Source organism: Amia ocellicauda, chromosome 1 (assembly GCF_036373705.1).
Source record: "Amia ocellicauda isolate fAmiCal2 chromosome 1, fAmiCal2.hap1, whole genome shotgun sequence".
NCBI lineage: Eukaryota > Metazoa > Chordata > Actinopteri > Amiiformes > Amiidae > Amia > Amia ocellicauda.
The window spans coordinates 22915363-22932151 of NC_089850.1; positions in this window are offsets into that span (position 1 = coordinate 22915363).

The window sequence follows — 16789 nt, forward strand, 5'->3', positions numbered from 1 at the left end:
ACCCTCCTCTATAGTGACGGCTGCTTCTGCTGCCGTACTGTGTTCTAATTGTCTCAAATCATTTATAATAGGGGCAGAATTTGGTCGGGGTAGCGTCTCCAAAGCCTCCACCATTTCAAACAAATCGGGGTGAACTAGGGGTTGAACCTCTATAAGCGCTACCGTTGGGAGGTGGTTATTTAGATCATTGACCATCTGTAACAGGTCGGGGTTCACCGGTAAGTCTGTTAATTCACATTCTATCGGTGGTGATTGGGGGTTATTTAAATCATTTATCATTTGTAATAGTTCCTGGTTCATTGGGACATCAGAGGAGTTCACAACAGGGCCGGGGATGTTCTCTCGGGAAGGTCTTTTTGGGGCCCTAACTTGTTCATAATCCTTTAGTTTGTGAGTTCTTTTACCAAGTCCGGACATTTATTTATTTATTTTTTATTTTTCCAACAACCCACAATAGTAAGGCGTTTTGTATCTATTAAAACATTAAATACGGTACAATTCGTTAGTAAGGGTATTAATAAGGGTGTTTTGGCTCTCTATCACAAGGTTTTGCCCCACTAACACAAGTCTTTGATTTAGTAACAAAGTATGTAGCAACTCATGCCGACCTTCAGGAAGTAGCTCCGGGGGATGGTGGCCTGGCTCAGCTTCAAAGGATGGTCGCTCCGGTAAATCTCGGTCGAAGGAGGCAGGGAGCGAGCGTATACTCACGGACGGAGACCAAGAAGGCCTTTGCGGTGACACCCTGGCCAATCGCGGTGTACTGTTCAGCGTTTCTGTAGCCAAGAAACGGGGCTGGGGGGATGATGTTGAAACCAGTCCGTCGTTGGGTGGTGTGTCAACCCTGACTGACGGCGACCCCTGAGGTTGTTGGTTGCCTGTATTTGTTCCGACCGACAATGAGGCGGGCTGAATCTGGGTTGTTGAATTACCCCCAGAAGGCTGTGGCCTGAGTAGATGTTGGGGGGTCTCCAAGACCACCGTGGGGGATCCTCTCGGTGATCTCTCCGGGGAAGATGTTTGATCCCACTTAGACGGGGTAATTGTCCTCAATAGCTCATCCACAGAATGACTATCCCAAGAGTCTTGGGAAGAATAAAAATATACATTACATTTACATCTTTAAACGGCGACAGAAATCAAACTTAAAACATCATGTCCAGGACCTTCAAAACCTTTAGCTTTTTTAGACCTTTGAAAATAGGCTTAGACATTCACTACAACGCCTTATTATTTACAGACAATATATTTATTAGGACTTGATAATAAATGTAAAACAGAGAAGCCTCTGTAAATAAACTGTTTCTTAAATGTTTCTTTAAAAACTGTAATATTGTTAATAAAACACTTTTTATACACACACACACACCACATTTCATTTTTAAACGAACCTTCCAAGTGTAAACGCTTCCTGATCCCGGGACTTCCTGTTTCACAAACGTTTTCACGATCTGTTTAAATATTAAATACAATGAACACCTTCAAGCCTTTTCCTACAGCCACTTTAAAACAGAAGTATAATTGCGGGAGATAAGCCAAACAACTTACTAAAACCTTTCGGACAGCTTTACTTCCTAACCCGACGGTCGGGTAATCGGTCATTTCTAAACACATGCCCCAGAAACAAGCCTAGACCTGTCCGGACTTCTAAAGATCTTTCCCAGAACCCCCACGTCCATTCAGGCAATGGGCACCCCTCGCTTAAATATTAGCCCTCAACGGGCAAACAAAGCCCTTTTAAAAACATTAAAGTTTGAAAGATCTTACTTACCTCCAAAGAATAATCGTTTCTTATGTTTTTCAGCTGGTTTAGCTTTATGCACTTCTGTGAAGGTAAGAGACATGTTTAACCTTTAACCACCCCGCTTTATAAAAAGCTTTAACCTCTTACAAGCGGCAGATATATACTCACCGCTATCAGATACAGGGGCTGACGGCCTTTCAGATTCTTGAAAGGTTACGGTTCTCGAAGGTAAAACGAAACAAGCCCTCGATGTGGAAGGCCTTTCGTTGTCTCGAACCACGTTTCTTAATACTGTTAGAAAGGATATTTTTTTAAAATTAACAAAACGGGCCTCAAACATCTTACAGAAACGTTATACAAACAAACAGGGGTTTAGTTCTTACCCGGTCGGCAGACAGCCTGTCTAGGGACAACCACTTCTCTTGGTTGATCCTCGGAGACATTAATCACAGGCCTTTCGATAGTTTCTGTGTAATTAAAGAGACCGGCATTAATATATATTAAAACGTTTTCATAACTCTAATGAGCCGCTTCAAAACCACACACACACCCATACATAAGAACCCATGAGCGCAAACACAAAAATCTTACCGTCGTTGTTCCAGATGATCTCCTCAGCGTTGGGAATTAACTCCTGTTGACTGGCTGAAAAATAATTTTACAGAACTTAAAACAGATGTTATAACCTTATTTACAATACATGCCCACAACCCGCTCTGAGTCAATGAAAATAATCTGAAGACTTACCTAAAAACTCGTTTAAATCGAAGTCGTTGATGTTGTTTCCGGACATTGTTGATCTTTAGGCTTAAATCGAAAGGTCAGTACGAGTCTGTCGAGCTGAAGACCAGACCTTCATACTTATACTGATGGCCAGATGCCGGATCTGCTTGTAAGGCATTGTTCTGGGCTGGCCTTTGTGCCGTCCTGTTACCAATTAACATATCAAAACCAACCAATAAAATGACCCTGCATCAATTTCAAATAGAAACCAAGATGGCGACGATCTCTCTCCTCTCTACTCTAAACTTTTATTAGAACCTTTTGGTCTCTCAAAAAACATTTTTAAGCATCAAGACCTATAGTCAATAAACACTAAGAATATTTCAGGCCTTTATACGCACTAAAAAACAACCTGAGCCAAGAAAATAACTATAAAGATCTAAAATAAGTAGCGCTTTTACAGTGATTTTTTTTTTTTTTTTTTTTTTTTTTTAATAGCGATGCTTTGTTTGGTATTAAACAAGTCACAAACTACTCAGAACAGCGTTTATCCCCGCAAAATAGATATTTGGGTTTATTTTACAAAGCTTATAAATTATATAGTTTAAAAGTATTCTGAATGTTTTGAGACCACACGCCATACCTACGTTTGTCTGAGCCCACCCCCGCCCCCCATGGTGTGAGTGATTTAGCCTTGAGTGTTGTGATCTATTTAGCATTGAGTGATCAGTTGTTTTTATTTTTTAAATGATTCCTTATCATCAGGGATTGAGACTGCTAAAATACCTTAAAAACATATCCTTATCTTAAGTCTAACTCTTATGAGCTTTAAGACCCTAGAATGTATTTAAGTAAAACGAATGAACACCTGATGTGTGAGATAAAATATAACCACCGCTTTTTTTTTTTTTTTTTTTTTTTTTTACAAAAACAATTAACCTATACACACAAACACCCCCCACACACACACATCCTCTTTTTTTAATTTTATTTTTAATTAAATTTGAGGGGAGAGACAGAGCCATATACATTGGGGTTAACATAAGTACCCTATGCAAAACAGGCATTGTTAGGACCTGTGACCATTACAGACAACAGAACTTGTTGATCTTATAAAATGATTGGGCGAGAGAGAGAGAGAGAGAGAGAGAGAGAGAGAGAGAGAGACAGAGACAGAGACAGTGTGAATATGATAAACGCACTATTCAAAATGGCTTTGTTAAGACCTGGGACCATTACAGACAACAGAACTTGTTGATCTTATAAAATGCTTGGGCGAGAGAGAGAGAGAGAGAGAGAGAGAGACAGACAGAGACAGAGAAAGTGTGAATATGATAAACGCACTATTCAAAACAGGCCTTGTTAAGACCTGGGACCATTACAGACCACAGAACTTGTTGATCTTATAAAATGCTTGGGGCGAGAGAGACAGAGAGAGAGACAGACAGAGACAGAGACAGTGTGAATATGATAAACACACTATTCAAAACAGGCATTGTTAAGACCTGGGACCATTACATGTATATTTAAAAAAGACCCCCAACCACTACAGGAAGAGCCGACCCATTCACACTCTACAGTTGACCAACAAGAACAACAAGAACAACCGGTTATGGGTGGCCTTGTTGTTCAGGGTTTTATGGGTGTACACTTTCTGACGGATATGACGTAGGAATAATTAAGGAAATAACTCTACCTAAAATCACGCCCCCCAATTATGACGTAGGAATATTAATAAGCTTAGGGCATACGTCATAACAAAATAGGCCGCGCCCAAAAAACCCTACTATCTACTACTGACCATGTTACATTTAGAGTTATTTTGGTAGAATAAAGTAATGGATCACACACCGCAAAATAGTGATCAATAGCTATACAAGCAACGTTCACTTCCCTCAGTCTCTCCGAGTAGGACTTTCCCTTTAGACCTGGAATAAGTCTGGTTGCTCTCCTCTGAACTGCCTCTAAAGCAGCAATATCCTTCTTGAAGTGTGGTGCCCAGAACTGTACACCGTATCCAGATGAGGTCTAACTAGTGCATTGTACATTGTGCATTGTCTTAACATTACTTCCCTTGTTTTAAATTCTACACTTTTGACAATATACCCTAGCATTCTGTTTGCCTTTTTTATTGCTTCCCCACATTGCTTGGATGGAGAAAGTGAGCAGTCCACATAGACTCCTAGGTCTTTCTCATGCATTACTTCATCTAGATCTGTTCCTCCCATAGTGTAATTATAGTGGACATTTTTGTTACCTGCATGTAATACCTTGCACTTGTCCACATTGAATTTCATTTGCCAGGTGTCAGCCCACAACTGAATATTATCTAAGTCCCTCTGAATAGCCTGTGCTGCCGAGATTGTATCTGCTGAGCCACCTATTTTAGTATCATCTGCAAATTTGCAAGTTTGCTAACTATCCCAGAGTCCAGATCATTAATATAGATTAGAAAAAGCAAAGGCCCTAGTACTGATCCCTGTGGAACTCCACTAACAACCTCACTCCAGTTAGAAGTGACTCCTCTAATCGACACCCTCTGTTTCCTATACATCAACCAGTTCATAATCCATCTACGTACATTACCCTGAATGACTACAGCTTCCAATTTGAGGATCAGTCTTTGGTGTGGAACCTTATCAAAAGCTTTTTGGAAATCTAAGTACATCATATCATATGCTTTCACGTGATCTACAGCTGCAGTTGCATGTTAAAAAATTCTAATAAATTAGTAAGACATGATCTGCCTCGTCTAAACCCATGTTGACTATCTCCAAGAATATGGTTTTCATTGAGATGCTCCTCTATTTTCTGTCTAATAATTTTTTCCAACATTTTACAGGTGATGCAGGTGAGACTGATTGGTCTGTAATTTCCTGGCTCAGTTTTGTCCCCTTTCTTGTGGATTGGTATGACATTTGCTGTCTTCCAGTCAGTTGGCACATCCCCTGTTCTAAGTGTCATTTGGAATAATCGAGTTAGCGGCCTATAAATATTTTCACTAATTTCTTTAAGTACTGTTGGAAATATCCCATCTGGCCCAGGTGATTTGTTTGTTTTTAATACTGCTAGTCCCTTTAGTACCTCCTCCTCATTTATCCTGATCTCTCTTAGGGTTTGACTGGACTGATTGTCAACCTGTGGCATGTCATCTGTTTTTTCTTTTGTAAAAACCTCTGTGAAATACTCATTTTGAACATTTGCCACATCTTGTTCGTTTTCCAAGATACCTCCATTTTTGCCCTTTATCCGTTTCACCTCCTCCTTTATTGACCGCTTGCTGTTGTAATATTGAAAAAAGCTCTTTGCATTGGTTTTAGCTCCAAGAGCTATGTTTCTTTCTATTTCCCTCTTTGCTTTCCTGATCCCTTTCTTAAGATCTCTTTGCAGCTCAACATATTCTATGTATTTTGTTTCGTCACCATCCCTTTGGTTCTCTAACTACTGTCCCCCTAACTCTATCTTGGTCATTTGAAAAGATCAAGTCAATACATATGCTCTCTCTGGTTGGTTCCCTGACAAATTGAGTTTGAAAGCAGTCATTTACCATCTCAACCATTTCAATTTCTGCTTCTGTAGTCCCCACTGGGCTTTCCCAGTCTAAGTTTGGGAAATTGAAATCCCCCATTATAACAGCCACATCCTTGCTACATGCAGTCCTTATTACACTGTACAATGCAGCATCTTTATGAATATCTGAGTTTGGTGGCCTGTAACACACTCCTACCGCTAATCCTCCAGATCTCTTGTTCAAAGGTTTCACCCACAAAGATTCTGTTCCGTTACTGGGATCTAATACAAGTTCTTCTGCCTCAATGTCATTTTTCACATATAATGCTACCCCACCCCCTCTTCAATTTTGCCTGTCTCTCCTAAACTGTGTGTATCCTTTCAACTTGTATTCATCCCCATCATTTTCTGTAAGCCATATTTCTGTCACTCTTACAACATCGTAGTCACATGTTAGACTTGGAAGCCACAATGCTAGCATCTTGTTCCTTATACTCCTGGCATTGAGGTACAAACATTTCAGGACTTTCCTACTAGCAGTTTCCCTTGGTTTTCTTTCCTTAGAGGAACATCTCCCATTGTCAGAGCTCCCTGCCCCCCTGGTTCCTAGTTTAAATGATTCTCAATTTCACTGCACATACGCTCTCCCAATGCATTAGCCCCCCTTCTGTTTAGATGTAGACCGTCTGGTTTGTACAGGTCCCATCTATCCCAGAAGAAAGGCCAATGCTCCATAAACCTAAACCCCTCTTCCCTACACCAAGCTTTCAACCACGTGTTAAACTTTCTAATCTCTGCCTGTCTCCCTGGCCTGGCACGTGGTACCAAAAGTATTTCAGAGAAAACTACCATGGAGGTTCTGCTCTTTAGTTTTGTTCCTAACTCTTTAAATTTGTCTTGCAGAACCTCTGTCCTACCTTTTCCTATGTCATTGGTTCCAATGTGGACCATGACCAGTGGATTCCCCCCGGCTTTTGCCAGTAGCCCGTCTACTAGTTTAGGGAGATCTGCAACCTGAGCACCAGGCAGGCAAGATACCTTGTGGGTCTCCTTGTCACTAGAACACACTGTGTGATCTACACCTCTAAGAATTGAGTCTCCTACTATAACTACCTCCCTCTTCTGGGGGGGAGTGGGCACCATGGTGCTCTGGTGCTCAACTGCCACCCCATCACCCTCTGAGCTGTCACTGTCCAACTTGGTGTCCAGCAGTTGGAACCTGTTGGGCAATTCAAGCTCTTGGGGTGTCTCTAGGGGTTGTGCATGCCCTTTTCTGCAGTTACGACCTACTGTAACCCAGGAGTTCTCTACGCTGTCCTGCTCTAAGGTCTCAATTCTCCTAGGTTTTGGCGTGCACACCATCTCTCTCATGGGCTGATTGACCAATTCTTCTATATCCCTAATACAGCGCAGATCGACAAGCTGAGCCTCAAGATCACAAACCTTGATCTCTAGGATTTCAACCTGCCGACAACGTTCACAAATGAAGCCTTCTTGGATGAGTTCATCCAGGAAGGCAATCATTCTGCAAACCTGACACTGTAGTGGCCACATGCTTCTAAATGTTACTTTTTTTTCCAGTTTGTTTCTTTATACTTCTCTTGGTTCCTGCTGCTAGTCAACTGCCTAAATTTTGTCAGCAAGAAACAGCACAGCTCTTTCTCAACAGCTGCTTTAAGTAGCTTTTGTCTACCTACCCCCAATTCACACCTAACTGGCCCCACCTGGCTCCTCCTGCAACAGAATTCCAGCTAGTCCTAGACAAACTCCCTTCTACAACCTGTTTACTTTCACCAACTCAGCAGCTGAACTGAATTGACTTCAATTTAGGCAAACTACAGACAATGATAACGTCAATTTAAGGCAAACTTAAAACAAAATGAGCAATTCTAAGACTATTCTGAAACTAGTCAAACAACAAGATGGCTACCTCTCACCTGTACTCTCCTGTCTCTCTCTGTGACAACTTGTAAATACTTCTTGTAATGATGTCAACATATAATAATAATATAATAATATAATAATAATAATGAATATAATATATCATCTCTTATAGGACATTACTATGAATCATAACTATAGATCTATCAAGTCAACATTAACTTTTAATTTTAATAAAACATGTCTCATTTCACAACAGTATTACATAAGCATTGACTTATTTCAAAAGTGTATTACAATTGTATTTTCTTCTTCAACTGGAACGATAACTAAACTTAAATTGGCTGGATAGCCTACCAGTCACGCTCATAGCTGCAGTGGATTATTCTGCCACTTGTTGCAAACTATGTGCGAAAACTACACATACTCTCCATATCTGTCTGGTGGTCTGACAACTCTGCCACGAGACGTCATGTGCTCTGGAATATGTGGAACTGTGACAGGTGGATCAGCATCGGGAACAGGTATGGGCAACTTTGTGTCACACTTGGGCTGTTCCTCTTCCCCCTCATGAGAAGACTGGAGCACGGGGAATGGCTCTCAGGGGTCGCCGGTTCCTTCGTAGCACTCCCCTGTCGGTCTGGACCGCGTATGACCTTGGTGTGTCACACCGATGAAGAACCAAGCCTGCTTGGTCCATCCATGTTGATCATCCAGCTTAATGGCAACACAGACACCTGGCTGGAGCTCTGGAAGGCCTCTAACCTTGTTTATGTTGTTGTATACACATCTGTAGCTCTGCTTCACTCTCTCGTCGGCTTGTCTCACCTGCTGGAGGTCTGGCCATGCTGACTGCAAGTTAGTCTCCAGTGTGGGAACTGTTGTACGGATCTGTCGACCTAGCATCAGTTGTGCTGGGCTCACTCCTGTGGCTTGCAGTGGTGTTGCTCTGTAAGTCATGAGGGATAGAAACAGGTCAGTTTGTTTGAGGATCTTTTTAGCTGTCTGAACGGCTCACTCTGCCTCACCATTTGCCTGGGCATAATAAGGGCTAGTAGTAATGTGCCAGAAGTCGTAGTCTGTAGCAAACTTTTTGAATTCTTTGCCTGTAAACTGTGGACTGTTATCTGTTATAAGCACATTTGGGCACCCCCACCTGGCAAAGGTATTCTTCAGTTTAGCTCTGACCATTTCCCCTGACATGTCAGTGAGATAGGCAATTTCTATATATCTAGAAAAATAGTCCACAACTACTAAGTAGTTTTGCTTGTTTACTTCACAAATGTCAGCTGCAACCCTTTCCCACGGTTGACTGTGTAGTTGAGTAGTAATCAGAGGTTCTCTCCTCTGTGTAGGTTTAGATTCCTGGCAGTCTTTGCATGTACTCACAACTACCTGGATCGGTTTTTGATCACTATGTAGAGTGAATGAGTCTAGGCCAGGGATGGCGAACCTGTGGCACATACGCCCAGAGTGGCATGCAGAGCCATATGAGTTTGCATGCCAAGTGAGCGACTATCTGCCTATCATTTGCCTAAACTGATTGGCACTTTAGAAAACTTCTAAACTTAGAAATTGTAATTGAGCAGCACTGGGGTGTGGCTCTGAATATTCATGTCTTAGGTCGGGTTCTTGTGTGCAGATTTTCACAGTTATGCACAGAACTGCAGATCCTCCACTCCCATTCGTGGAGCTGCGCAGATCCACGCAGAACTGCGAAAATCTGTTGAGATGTTAATGCTATGATGACTGTTTGTGCTGTGGTGCGGCACTCTGGGAGCAGAAGAGGATGACCAAAATTGTAAGTCTGTGCTGTTGTGATTCAAATGTGGTCAGCAATGGATGTGTCTGTTGAACACGCGGGTGGAAAGCATTTTGTGTATCGTTATCTCCTGTATCAGATGGAGAAAAGGCCACAATCATTCATATTAAACTCTCCAAAAATTTAAAAACTTAATAAAGTTGGCAAAAGAAAGCTAAATTCTCAAAAAGAAATATAGAGTACATTTGTGCACACTCATACTCACGGTAGATTGATACCACTGCATTATTTTTGTCTTATACATTGTGTGGCACTTATGTTTTACTAATTACCAGTTTTAGTTATTTTACAAAATGTAAAAGCAGTAGATATTAAATAAATATATGTTGGAAAAAATGACGTTGCACTGGTAATGATTGAGTGCAAGTACAAACAAAATGCAACGCAATATGGAAGGGTTACTAATGCAGCCAAATGAACAAACTTCTACTTCTTGTATGTAACAGCAGGGCAATGGGAGAATCTGTGGGACTTTATTTTGGGGGTAGATTGTGATTTGAATGGGGTTTTTAAATGTACTTTAGCATTATGTAAGCCTCAAACTTAATGTGTGATGAAATGTGATTCATGCATTTTACTGCACTGTTTCAGTACTGCAACATTTAAATTATGTATTAATTTTATGATGCACTTATTCTTTATTCTTTAATGTTGTGACATGCTTGGTTTGGTGTTCCACTATATACAATTAAGAGTGATTGATTTAATTTGAATGAGGATTAAAGATTCTCATTGTCCAAAATAAAAATGATCAAGCTAGTGAAGAGCTATTACTATTGCTTTTTATATATTTAAATTGACAAACTGTGACCAAAAATGGAACTTGCATATTTATAGTATTTTTGGGGAAGAATATGTGCCTCGCTTAATTCAGCATCATATTCCGCAGCAGACTCCCAGACTCTGCACCTGTTAAAGAGCTATCAGTCACTTTGGCGCTTGTAGGTAGTTTGAAATGTCAGAGCTTCTAGTGTTATGCTTCTCTTTCACCTTGGGAAGCATAGGCACTGACACACATCTAGCTGTGTGGACACTGTATGGCAAGGTATCTTCTTTTGATTGGTTTTATTTTTAACACGTGCAGTTCAGTATTGCATGTGCTGTTCAAGCCTCATTACCAACCCCATTGCAACAGCTACATTGTGGCCTAGTAGGTTACTCACAGCAGATCCTGATATTACATATGCTTTAAATCTAAACCACTTCCTTTTTACTGTAGTGGGTTGCAGTAAATTGTCCAGTGCAGTTCAGTTTCCCCCCTGGGCTCTCTAGATTAGCTGCAGATTTTGTTAATTGTGGTGGATTAGCTAAATTAGCTAAAGTCGGAAGCACTGCCCAAGTGGGAGGGGTTTCTGTGCACTGCCGTAGGTACCTGATCGAAACGTCACTCTATCAAAGCTGCCATTGGCCCCTGCGCTCATCACTCAGAACAGGTCCCTTCCCACATCCTGTTCCATAAAACATGACGTCAGTGCAGGTTCTTCCACTTTTGCCACTTCGCCTGGACAGAGAACGTGAGCTCTCTGTGTCTTGTCTGTGCATTAGACATTATTATTATAATTGTTTTTACAATAATTATTATTATCTGGTTGGTTGACTTCACGGCTGTGCTGTCACCACCGTTTACTTCTGTATCCATTTGTATTGTTTAGTTATTATTATTGATAGCTAACCTGACTCTGTTCTGTCCGCGCTTCGGTTTCAGTTTCGGCCACAAATAGCACACTTTAAAATAATAGTCGTGTTTATATAGTGCATTATATATTTTCCGACTGCTTGCTGTGTTGGTTTTTTGTCCACAGGGCTTTTTCCTCCACAGCAGGAGCGCTAGCAGTGGCAGTAAAATCCGAGGCCCGGCTGCCCGGCCTGAGCCTCGGTGTGCCGTAAGAGATCTCACCCGCGTGAGGTGCTCCTCCGCCGGCTTGTGCCCGCACTACAGACTGCGATTGTGGCTGTAGGAGATCTCGCTCTCTCAATTCGCTGAGAACGAGCACTGCTAGCCCTCCTTGTCCGTGCATGTAGGCCCGCCGCTGCCAAATATACGGATTTTCTAAAGTCTAGTTTTCTAAAGTGCCAATCAGTTTAGACAAATGAGAGGCAGATAGTCGCTCACTTGGCATGCCAACTCATATGGCTCTGCATGACACTCTGGGCATATGTGCCACAGGTTCGCCATCCCTGGCCTAGACTCATTCACTCTACATAGTGATCAAAAACCGCTCATTCCACTTATTAACTGATAAGACCTTGACACAGTCCCACTATGGTGCCAAAGACTTTTAATGAGAATGATGTGTTATAACCCTACAGCCCGGGCACACACGGTGTGGTTAAGCCTACGGGCCTACACAACGCTTGTATCCAGCACCTGGTGTTTGGTATACACAGTGTTCAGTCTGGCAACAGAAAAGTTGCATGTGGTTGGTGTTGCAGCACCCCCATGTATATAAACGTTGCCGGGTGGAGACACTAGGTGCTCCACTTATTGCAGAGGCATTCCAGTTGTTGTGTTCCCCGGTGCAAACACTGATCAGCACCACTGCACGTTTCCCTGTGCAATCGCGTGTGTGCTCGGCTCAACGATGATCTCCTGTCGCCCCCGCCACTGTGCCGCTTGCGGCCAGCGCACCTTGCCCGCCTGGAGTGGGGAAGTCTTATACCCCGTCTGTCTGGGCACCGACAGCGGGCGCAATTTGGCCGCGACTTTCAGGTCTGCTACGGCATGCCCGCTGTCCCCCGCGGCAGCCGTGCCCCTCCTGCCTGCAGTGCTGCTACAGCTGCGCGCACCCTCCCCGGGAGTGCACGTGACCGACAAGGAAGAGCGGTGGAACAACTCCCCGGGGCTCCCTCCCCCTCTTCGGTGTCATCCCTCGCCTCCTCCCCGTCACGCCATCAGCGACGGAGGTCTGGCTCTGCAGACAGGAAGTGCGATCAGGCAATCCTGGCTTTGAATAGCAGGATGGACCAGATCTGCACTCTCCTGGCCAGGCAGGCAGCGCAACTGGTGCCGCCCCCCCCCCACACCATGACGCTCCACCGTCGGTTCACACTGCGCCAGTGGAGACTGAGGGGAGTCTATCTGCCCCATCCCAGGACAAGGGCAGTGGACAGGCCACCTGAGAGGAGTACCGCCTGTCTCACGAGGACTCAGAGCTGGAGCCGGAGCTCATGGAGGAGTTGGTCGCTTCTACCCCTCCTCCTCCGTTGAGCATGGATATCCCTCCTGCTCCCATGGGACAGGACAGGGAGTTCTGGGTGGTCATTCAGAGGGCCGTGGAGTCTCTCCAGCTCCCCTGGCCCTCTGACCCTGCACTGCCACGCTCCAGGTTTGAGGGGTCAGCGCGCACAGTGGCCCACAGAGGCCCTGACTGACCTCCTTGAGGAGCTGAGAGCTACCTGAGACCCAGGCAACAGCCCCCACCCTGGCCAGGAGAGGGTATGCTTATGCCAGGACCCAGGGCATGGCAGAAGCTGGTTTGGTGGAGTTCCTGCGTGTGAATTCCACCATAGCCGCGCTGGTCTCCCTACCTCTGCTGTCTGCAGAGCCACGCGACCTGACCTGCCCCAACAGGCAGTGTTGCATCATGGAGATGCTACTCCGGAGGGCGTATGAGGCTGGAGCTCAAGCAGCTCACCTCTGAAACACCGAGAGCCTTCTAGCCCTGTACTTGGCACAGCTGGAGGAGCCCTCGGAGAAACATGGCACAGGAGGAACAGGGCTCCTGCTCTCCCCTTCTCTCCTCTGTCCCCCCCTCTCTCTCCTCTATCATGACCCACAGTTTTGAATTCCATGCAGTGGAAATCACCTCTCCCTCTCACCTCTTCCATCTAGTTCTCTACCGTCCACCTGGTCCACTCACCTCCTTCCTGGATGAAATTGACGTTCTTCTCTCCTCCCTCCCCTCGCTGTCCTCACCTACCATCCTCCTGGGAGACTTCAACATCCACTTCTCCAACCCTTCCCACTGTGCCGGACTTCTTCCTCTCCTTCACTCCTTTAACTTCGCTCTCTCCCCATCTCCCCCCACTCACAGGGCAGGCCCCCAGCTAGACCTCATCTTCTCTAGAGGCTGCACCCCTTCAACACTCTCCGTGACACCCATGGACATCTCAGACCACCACTTCATCTCCTTCTCCCTCTCCCTCCCCTCCCTCCACACTCCACCCACTCCCTCTGTCACCTTCCGCCGTAATCTCCACTCTGTCTCCCCCTCCACCCTTGCCTCCACTGCCCTCACTCTCTTACCTTCCATTGACTTTTTCCCATCTACACTCACCTAAAGGATTATTAGGAACACCATACTAATACTGTGTTTGACCCCCTTTCGCCTTCAGAACTGCCTTAATTCTACGTGGCATTGATTCAACAAGGTGCTGAAAGCATTCTTTAGAAATGTTGGCCCATATTGATAGGATAGCATCTTGCAGTTGATGGAGATTTGTGGGATGCACATCCAGGGCACGAAGCTCCCGTTCCACCACATCCCAAAGATGCTCTATTGGGTTGAGATCTGGTGACTGTGGGGGCCAGTTTAGTACAGTGAACTCATTGTCATGTTCAAGAAACCAATTTGAAATGATTCGACCTTTGTGACATGGTGCATTATCCTGCTGGAAGTAGCCATCAGAGGATGGGTACATGGTGGTCATAAAGGGATGGACATGGTCAGAAACAATGCTCAGGTAGGCCGTGGCATTTAAACGATGCCCAATTGGCACTAAGGGGCCTAAAGTGTGCCAAGAAAACATCCCCCACACCATTACACCACCACCACCAGCCTGCACAGTGGTAACAAGGCATGATGGATCCATCATCAGACTCATCAGACCAGGCAACATTTTTCCAGTCTTCAACTGTCCAATTTTGGTGAGCTTGTGCAAATTGTAGCCTCTTTTTCCTATTTGTAGTGGAGATGAGTGGTACCCGGTGGGGTCTTCTGCTGTTGTAGCCCATCCGCCTCATCTCTCAATTCTCGCCAGTACACTGAGAGGTAAGCAGCTCGTACTGTTCCTCTTTTTAAAAAATGTAAAATTTCTGTATTTTGAATTAATTTGGATGTGTAACTGGGTTTGGAAAAGGTTTGTTTCGTGGGGTCATGTTACTCGGTGTTGTGACTGTTTATTTTATTATTTTTCTAGAAATGATTTGTGCATTTGCTGTGTGATGTGGGGGAGGGAGAGGAAAATGTTAATTTATTTTGGTAATCTAAAAACATTTTTATTTTAATTAGATTGTATTTTCAAATCCAAGATAAAGCAAATGTTGTGTCAAAAGAAAAATGTAACCTGGTATTTCTTTTGTATTATTTTTAATGTATTAATATTGTAAACCCACCATAGTTCTTCCTGAGGAACGTTTGGTATGCTTGATTTAAAAGTTGATGTATTGGATTTATTTAGTTTGTTTAAAATCTGTTAACCCAGTCTGAGATGTTTGAATTAGTATTTTAGTGTATTGACTTGTTATGTGCTCCTTGCAGCCTGTGACATGGAGAGGTTGGAGCGCTGTCTTGAATTCCTCATTTGAATGTCTCTATAGGTATGTTATAATAATATTCTAAGAAAACAATTATATGTGTATATACATGTAAATGGTGCACGTTTTGAGCTTGCACAGTTCGCGCCACTACACTGAGAGCCTGTGACATGGAGAGGTTGGAGCGGTATCTTGAATTGCTCATTTGAATGTACAGAATACATATTACAACAAATAAAACCAGAAGAACCAGACTCAAAGTGTGCGTGTCCCATTCTTGTGGGGTGCCGTCTTGTAGTCAGAATGAAGGTGGCTATACCCTGTTACACAGTGAAGTAACCCCTCAGTAAAAGTAGTACAGTGTTGAGCCTCCCGTGGTGATAGACCCTGTCTTTTGGTGTAGAGGGCTTAACACTGTACTGCACTGGAGCTGCTGTGGAGGGGCGCCAGTGGTGCATGGTTCGAATCCTGGGCAGGGAGCTCCAACCTCAAACGGCTACATTTGTGTCTACCTTAGATGGAACTAAACAGAATCATATCCCTTCTGACCACACTATGCCTTCCAGTCAAGCACCCATGTGAGCTGCTCCTGAATTTGGTGACTGCCCTGTTGAATCCATTCCAGGTATGTTGCATGTTATTGCATTGTGTCACGGGTGTGCATGCATGTGGCCTGTACCATGCTGTGTATATACTTTGTGCAGAAGGCTGGTCTTTGGACATGTCCTAGCTGGGTTAGTGGAACAGAGGGCTGTTGCCGCTGTCCCCAATGCATGGCACTGAAGCTGATTCTCGCTACCTTGCTGTGTGGATAGTTTTTGGACACCAGGTCTGTGACCCCGCTCTAGCTGTGAGCTAGTAGAGCAGTGGACCACTGATGCTGTCCCTAGCGGAGGGCATTCAAGCAGGCTCTTGTGTATCACTGTCTACGTGGTTAATTTGTTACAACATGTGTTCAGCTGTGGCTAATCCATTGCTCTATCTAGCCCGCTCTGTATATTTGTGAGTCATACAGTGGGTCTGTGGACCTGATCCTGCAGGAGCAGTGGTCCACTGCCACAATGTAGCGTGGAGGGCACAAGAGTTGCTTGGCTTGCCTCACGCCTAGCTGCACTAGTAGAGCAATCAGCTTTTGCTACTGTGTAAGCTGAGGGGTAAGCTGAGGGTGTAAGTGTTAACCTCTGTAGCCCCTCTTTGTACATGCTGGTTGTAGACAGTTCCCAGTAAGAGTGTGGCTGCGGTCCTCACTCCTGGGTAGCCCAGGTGTGGCCCCAAGGGGGCCCTGTGGCTCCTGTTTAGAGTTGTGTTGACGAGGCCCCCCTAGCAGGTACACCTCGGGGCACACTCCCTTATCAGCTCACTGCCTCCTACTTTGCGATGGTTTTGTTATAAAGTAACCCCTCCCCCTTGAGCATTGCTTCCAACTTGAAATATAACAATAGGTTGCGAATGCAACCCCAGTTACATGAAAAAGGAAGCACTGCCCAAGGGTTGCAAGGTCGTGTGTGGGAGTTCAATTCTCCTGGCAAAAGTGTGCACATCACTTGTCTGATTAAGGAACTAGTGTGATGGAAGAAAGTTTTGGAGTCAGCAAATTTATTTACTTATTATTCAGAATGTATTAATTTATTAA